The following is a 9,004-nucleotide window of genomic DNA, read 5'->3' on the forward strand; positions in this document are numbered from 1 at the left end:
GACTTAGTTTTTGCCTATTCTACACAATAGCTGACATTGTTGTTAATATTTTGTTGCATGATACATGCTCATTTATTGTTCTAGCTCAGAACTTCATCTTAAAACTTCAGTGACTCATGAGGGATCTGGACACATAATTTAATCACATGGGTAAAGTGATCTCATAGTTATTGATATCCCTGTGCAACACAAGCCTTAGTGTGAGGCAAAATACTAGTGATGTGATCACTGGAGTTTCCTACATAAAAGAGATTCTCTCTTTCCCAGTACCCCTAGTACTAAAGCAGGTGTTTACCTGCTCTGACACAACACCAAGGCCTTGAGAAAGATAATTAGTGAAACGCGCGTTGGCGGTGTAGCACGTTGCTCACTACCATACAATATACTTTTACAATCCAGAATGATTTACCTATTTTATTATTAATCTAATGGCTAAGGATACACCTACAGGGGCTATTTATAATGGATACTATTTGACAAACAATGCAAAATTGAGATTAGCTCTATAGGTGGTTTATCTGAGACCAAGGGCAGAGATTACATTCTGTGATATGTCATTTTAGGAAGGGAGGACTATACATAGGATTATTCCAATTGATATTGTGAAGACATAGATAACCTCTTATTTACTCTATGGATGGAATCTATTTCTACGTAGATACTAACAATATCTAATATTAATAACTGTTCTGAATATTTGTGTCAAGCGGCGCGCTTAGGTAGTGTTAAGTTACCATTTTTAACAGTGATCTACATTTAATTAATCATACTCACCATTTCCATCTTTTAATATTTCACTAATTGTTTAATTTTAAAGTTTGAAGATTTCACTGGTATTAATACATTTTAATGCATATCAATAAAATTTATAAGTATTAATATTTAGACTGAGAGTGCCCTAGAAACACATTTTCCTTTTCTCTCTTTCCAAGTTTAGACAACAACACCTTTACCAGTTAAAGGATAATACAAACAAAAATAAACAATAAATTTAAAAATTATATTTTGAAGTTATCCTTTGGGGGGAATACAATTCCCCCTGAATTTGCGCGGCGTTAAAACTATTACCGTTATTACGGTAGTTTTAACCCTGCTTTCTGCTCACAGCTCAGGGAGCTGCGAGCAAAAAGCCGGCGTTGAAAGTACCATAATAACACTAATAAAGCGCATTATTACCGTAATAACGGTAATAATGCGCAGGTCGCGTTACTTTTACCCGTATCTCGGCCAATTGAATTTCCCCCTGTGAGTGCTAAAGAGGAGTGGAAGTCATCGTCTACACGACCCATTAAAGTGCTAGAGACGAGTCACGAAATTCACAGATCGTTTCCCACCATGATCTGCTAGTTTTCTATACTGCTGAAGGAAAGGCTCCATTAGAAACGCTCTTATGCATACATGCCGGGGTCACAGTGTGTGAAAGCTGTGACACCAAGCGGGGCTAATGGGATTAATTTGGCAGAGAAATGTATTTGCAGTTGCACTTACTACATGTAATTAAACACTGCTCCTACCCAGGATACTGTGGAATAAATATAAATATTTTAAAACTAGGTAGCAAAATCGGCAGCATAATGCCCCAAAATGTTCTGTTGAGTTCACTTGCTATGAATAAAAAGGGGTGGTTATAAAGCGGAAATAGGTTGGACTTTGTCGTTACCCTTTTACTGTTTCTACCCTTTTCTGGATTATAAATAAACCTGCAAATGTATGCATATATTGATTTTATGGGGGTGTTTGCAAAGGCTGTGCTCAGTGGAGAATTTGGTTCATTTGCAAAAAGCAGCGTGGCCTTCATTTTTTGCGGTGTGCAAATAACCCTTAGAGATATAATAATAATACTAGTTTTGTTATAAGCATTCCTGAGCATTGTACTCACTAGGAGGTAATGCCGCACAATGGTTTGAGCCATGGATGCATCCAGGGGGTAAGGGATGGAGCTTAGCCGCAGGGCTCAAAAGTTCCAGTGCTGTCCATGTGAGGTTCACATGGGGGAAAAGAGCGCCAATGGCCATCTTATCCTGCTGGGAATCGGCAGGTAGGAGGGAGTTCCTGGGTCTCCAGCAAAGGTGGAGTGTGGGGAATGCTGTGAAGTCCCAAGTGTGTGGGATTCCACTAGGGAATCTAGAGGGCCCACAATTAAAACAAGGCACCTACAGGAAGGATGTGTATTATGAAGGCCGCAAGGCACCCACCTTCACAGTTCCACCTAGAAGACAGACACAAGCTAGGGGTAGGCATATCATATTAATAAGTAGCAGCTCCTGAAAGCGATTGAGTTTGGAGAAGCTGCTGCATAGAAGTGTGAAACCCTCAATCACTATCACTATGGATGTGGGACATGTTTTACAGGCTATAGTAGTATTTACAAAAACAGAGAACCAGTATGTGTAAGTTAGGGCACTCTAAGGATATAGATTATTTTAACACATTTAAAGTTTATTGGTATACATTAAAATTAATATTACAGTTTTAATAATGTGTAGAGCAGTGAAATATTAAAAAGAGTATATGAAAACTATGACCAGGATAAAACAAAAACTGATAAAACTAGCATGTTGCTGCTAGTACGCGCCGTCCTCTCTAACTATATATATAGTTAATATATGGTAATAGTATGGAAAGGTATTACGAATTTTATGAGTGTTACTTCTTCCTAGGATAATGATATCATAATATGAATTGAAATGATATATCACAGTAATAAAGGACCTGATATTGGGCCAATTTGTTTCTTAGTGAAGAAGAAGGGTGAGCGTGATGTGGAACATAGGAAATCCTAATAATGTGTTAATACTTGGTGACCAGATCTATGTTAATAGGTATATTGGCATGCCTCATTGAGAAGTTAGTACCAGCTGAGCAGCATTATATAATGCTAGTCATACACATTTGTCTCTCTTTCTCTTATGGTAAAAAAGTCCAAAATGTATATATGCTGCAATAATATTGGATATTGCAGTAGGTGCCTGTACAGGGTTGATAACACACCCCGCTGTAAAGAGCCAATCTTCTGCCCTTGTATTCTCTAATCTATAGAAATAATGGCACAATATATAGTTTTGACTCCGAGTTGAGAGCCGATGTCTCGGGCAGTTATATTCTATCTGGGTTCAGAGCGATGGATCAGCGTGTATATGACTCCATCTCTGATAGATTCTGGTCCTAATAGACCTAGCCATAGATCTGTTCTGAATAGTCGTATATTGACACTGTGCTAAATTAAATAAATATTTACACGCTGATCCATCGCTCTGAACCCAGATAGAATATAACTGCCCGAGACATCGGCTCTCAACTCGGAGTCAAAACTATATATTGTGCCATTATTTCTATAGATTAGAGAATATAAGGGCAGAAGATTCACAACCGCTGTTTACCAAGAGCGTATATACACTATCCTCGTCACACACAGGCTGTGTGTTTTCGATTTGAACCTCCACTTACTACGCGATCGCTGTCCGCGAGGGGTATTTAGAGCAAGCATACGCTACCTCCGCCACACATAGGCTGTGTGTCTCCGTCCCGAATCATCATACAAACAAGGGGAAAGGGACACTACCGCACTAAAGGAGGAATTCCCGCTCTGCAGACATCCACTATCAAGCGATGCCAAGTAAGTCACTCTGGATTCTTTTACAGATTTTAACAGACTTTTGAGACATTATCTCTACATTGGTCCAATGGACAATATCCAACTGTTGCTACATTGCATATGACCTATGGGTTTACCAAGACGTTAGCACTCTTATGGGACACCCTATTTGATTTGTTTTGATTCTGCCACTCACCAACAAATTGGAAGGGCAGTTGTTTATATTGCCTGATTGAACCGTCCACAACACGGGTTACATAACCTAGTGGACCACCGTTGTATATGGACTTATATGGTCCACCTTGATCATTGGTCTTTAGTTGTTTTGTTTGTTTTGTTTGTTTGTTTATACTGTTTTTTAGTGCACATGTTAGTTCAATTGTTTTCCGGCCGGAATCCTTTCCTGTAACATTGTAATAAATTCAACGATAACCCCCCTTTTTGGCCACACATGTTATATTTTCCAGCGCCCAGAACCTGCATTACAACAATATCATTCCTTTTTGGGAGGGTAGAGATTCCCTCCCACACATTTACAGGTTCCATTTGGCTGCTTTACATATCTATAGATAGCGCAACCCACCCTCTCTGTTTACTTTCATTTTGGACTCTTTAACCATAAGAGAAAGAGAGACAAATGTGTATGACTAGCATTATATAACGCTGCTCAGCTGGTACTAACCTTCTCAATAAGGCATGCCAATATACCTATTAACATAGATCTGGTCACCTAGTATTAACACATTATTAGGATTTCCTATGTTCCACATCACTAAAGAGGTTAGATGTACCTTCTAATCAAGGTCAATTACTGACAGTGGATAGGACAAATCCTTTTGCTAACTAGACACTGTGAACTGATAACCCTTATAACGAATGTCTACAGTACAAACCTAATCACTGTCACGCTCACCCTTCTTCTTCACTAAGAAACAGATTGGCCCAATATCAGGTCCTTTATTACTGTGATATATCATTTCAATTTATATTATGATATCATTATCCTAGGAAGAAGTAACACTCATAAAATTCGTAATACCTTTCCATACTATTACCATATATTAACTATATATTTAGTTAGAGAGGACGGCGTGTACTAGCAGTAACATGCTAGTTTTATCAGTTTTTGTTATATCCTGGTCATAGTTTTCATATACTCATTTTAATATTTCACTGCTCTACACATTATTAAAACTGTAATATTAATTTTAATGTATACCAATAAACTTTAAATGTGTTTTATATAATCTATATCCTTAGAGTGCCCTAACTTACACATACTGGTTCTCTGTTTTTGTAAATATCTGTTACTATGTGTGGGAGCACCTCTTCTAGGATTGTGGCGTTCCAATAATTAAAATCTGATAGACATATTGGTATAAATAGCCATCTCCTAGAATGCATAGGATATCCCTGGTGCGATATATGCGTTTTCTCTTTAAGGCTATAGTAGTAGTAGCAGAGAGCTGCTGTTAGAGGCTAATAAATTGCAGATCAGGAATCCCTTGATACATGGATGGATAAAGCAGATACAGTCTAACAACTTTGTACAGAAGGGAGAAAATTAACAGTGCCAGAATTGTCACAAAGGAAGGTCTCTGGACTCTGGGAATGGCAGCATGGATGGATATTAGGACATTATTTATATATCTGTATAGCAAAAGCTGGTCAGTAATAGCGCAGTACACAGACACTATAACTGGCAGGGAGGCTAAGCCCTAAAATACACTAGGAAACAATCAGAGCACAGGAAGAAGAGTCATCATAGCTTCCAGGGGTTACTTAATTAATATGTGCAGCACTCCTTCTATTGCCCAGGAGTCTGATAATTAATAATATACTAATTGCACACTCGCCCATTTGCTGGGACCTGGTGCTAATACTGTGAGCATCTCGGCCGTTGCCTAGGTGACGGCTGGGATGAAGAAACCAGAAGTGACCTTACGACTGGTAGTTGCTAACAGGCACCAACCGGTGAAAGCTGCAGGTGAACTCTCAAATCTCTTAAAATGAGTTGTGCCATATGGATCTATCCTGGGGCCACCTTTATTTGACAATTATATAAACAATATAAAGTTAGCCATCAATTAAGAGAAAATGTATCTAAGCTGTGCATCTCCTGAGTGTACATAATGACATGCAAGTTGATATAATGCCAAAAAGACAATGCTATGTTCACCTATTAACCATGTAACCTACCCGGCTCTACAAACTGCCCTTCTTTACAAAATTATGGAAATTTGTAGCAAAACTTAATTTTTTTTAACTGTTTTATATTTTGTTTCATTGGTTGTATAAAAACCACCTAAAATCAATGAGGTTGTTTCATATCTATTAGCAGTATAGTATTCACAATTAGTGCAGACAGAATGATTCTTCAACCCAAATATTGGGCAGCACAGTGGCCTAGTGGTTAGCACTTCTGCCTCAGCGCTGGGGTCATGAGTTCAATTCCCGGCCATGGCCTTATCTGTGTGGAGCTTGTATGTTCTCCCTGTATTTGCGTGGGTTTCCTCCGGGTGTTCCGGTTTCCTCCCACACTCCAAAAACATACTGGTAGGCTAATTGGCTGCAATCAAAATTGACCCTAGTCTCCCTCTCTGTCTATCTGTGTCTGTGTGTGAGTGTGTGTCTATATCAGGGAATTTAGACTGTAAGCTCCAATGGGGCAGGGACTGATGTGAATGAGTTCTCTGTACAGCGCTGCGTAATTAGTGGCGCTATATAAATAAATGATGATGATGATTGTAGTTTAATACGACTTGGATGAGGTATGAACATTATATCTACCTTTGGACTGTCACTTAAGCCAATGTCAAAACCATGACTGATATTTACCATGACTGATATTTACAATAAGAAAGTTTACTGGGTGGGGTTTAGCCATTACAATTTTTTATCAAGTGGGAAATCATGGCATTTATTGTTGGTTTATGTTAATAATATTAATATAGTAAAAATTATCATGCACAATTGATTATATTTAATGTAAAAAAAAATTCTTACCTTACCCAAACTTTTTAGATTTTTTATGGAAAATATAGGACTTTCTTTTGGTACCAAATTAGAGTAAAAGCTTTTTTATTTTAGGAGCACAATAGTAAAGTTACTGCTCTACTAGTTATTTTAATGTACTAAGTGAAGCCCTTTCAATTCATTAAACTAGTTCTCGTGAGTAGAATAGCTACAATATGTGTGCTTTTTAAGGTCTACCTTATATATAAAGTCCCAGGAACAAAAGTACCAATTTTAATTTTAAACTTTTTTTTTATCCTGAAGGTCCGGCACACCTGCTTATAGGTGCAGTGTACGTATATGCAAAAATCCTTATCTTGGGAGTTAAGGAAGATAGGGTTAAAGGGATGGAGAATTTGCTGGTTTGGTGTAATATATATTTTGTATGACTTTAACACATTACTGCAGGAGTGTGTGAGATGTGTCATGTAGGATGGGCTAAGGAAGTGAACTGGGAAGGAAGTGGAATGAGTAGATATTTTATTTACAATCTGACACCACTTGGATTCCACAGGAACTCCAATATGGTAGTAATGCTTTATCATTGATAAGAGGGCTCAGATTCATTTCAGTTTATTAACTATTGTGTAACCGAGAATTGGATACAACCATTCCGGAACACAGAGCTGAAATAAATAGATGAAATAAAGATTAAATATGCTACATAGTGGATGTCAGAGGATGTGTCACCTGACTGGAGATAAATAAAAATATAGCAGTTGGTTATTAATGTTAGATGGAAAAACAGACATATGTTTGGCAATGATGTTTAGGTGGAAGCAGATAAAAAGTACCATGAGGCCTTTGTACACCAAGTAATTTGCTATATAGAATATATATTTCTTTAATATTGTGATGAATATTTCTGTGTGTCACTATGATATTTCTTGCCTTAGTCATCATTTACTATGTTATATGGCCTTATTGTCTTGTCTTATCTAGTGTGCAGTGGATTATGGTCTTACAAGACACTATTTGGAAATTGGTGTCTGTTGAATTAACTAGATGCTATGTGGATTCTGACCCTGCAAACTACAGCTATTCAGCAGTCGGCAACATATTGTAACAGAGGCTTTTTTGCCACACCTCTACTATACAGATCTAGGTAAAAACCCAAGAAGTCTGCAGGAACAGGCTGCAGACAGGGTAACATTCCCTGTGGGTTTCTCTTGCAGCACATAAACACACAGGTTTACCACATAGCTGTAATTGATTTGCTTTCTGTGATTAGTTTGGATTGCTTGGGCAGAGGATTAAACACTTTCTGTTCTTGTAGATGGGCAACTGATGCTGAACTGTGTCTAGCTAGAGCAGTGTTTCTCAACTCCAATCCTCAGGACCCCTAACAGTACATGTTTTCCATATCTCCTTGCTTAAGCACATGTGTATACATTACTGACTGACACATTCTAGCAGATCCACAGGTGGTATAATTATTTCCCTTGTCACCTGGAAAGCATGCACTGTTAGGGGTCCTGAGGACTGGAGTTGAGAAACACTGAGCTAGAGCATGGGTCGCCTTGTGTCATCCTGACAAAAAAACTCCTGTGCTATTTGTAATGTGAACAATAAAGCCCAATTTTTCCAGCAAGAACTTATTTATGACTGTCATCTGCCAGGTGTCAGCATCACAATATGTAAAGTTATTATGAAAAGGAAACTCAAATACAGTTATGACAGTCTCAACAGGAATGTACTGATTGCAACATGTACAGCGAAATGAAGGCTATCACATTGGTCGCGTATCAGACTGACAAATGGGACTATTCAATACAGACTTTTTCACAACATCTCTAGGTAAGTTTACCTTTTCAGTAACATATATTGTTTGTGTGAAAATTGCTTTTATAACTTTGCAACCAATGTACTGTTTTTGTAACCTGTAACTGATATCTTGTTTTTATATAACCTTGCAACAAGTAAACTGTTATGATTTTTGCAACAATTGTCTTTGTCTGACTTTTCTACAGTGCTTCACACACTTACCCATCGCTGTAATCTACAGTAACCTCCCACTCTAATTTCATTTTCTAACTTCTCAGATTCATAATTGTGTCACTTAGCTGGAGTAGGGATGACCTGGGCCCTTTTGCTGGCTATAGCCTCTGGGCTACCACCTAACTCCACTTTTATAATCTACCACTCTGTCTAGGTATTTTCTTTTTTTACAGTATTGTATATCACTAAGATCCCTATCAGCATGATAATATCAGTTAGTTAGAAAGAAAATAGATTAATATTAAGTATTCGCCACTTTTAATGTCTGGGTTAGAAATAAAAACACGTATTGGTAGGTAGCATATATCTAAATCGAGAAAATTCTCTTCTAAACATGTACACATATGTTTAAGAAAGAATGTGATTGCCATTCCCTAATGCTGCCAGCTTACAGAG

This window comes from Mixophyes fleayi, chromosome 2 (genome assembly GCF_038048845.1).
Source record: "Mixophyes fleayi isolate aMixFle1 chromosome 2, aMixFle1.hap1, whole genome shotgun sequence".
NCBI lineage: Eukaryota > Metazoa > Chordata > Amphibia > Anura > Limnodynastidae > Mixophyes > Mixophyes fleayi.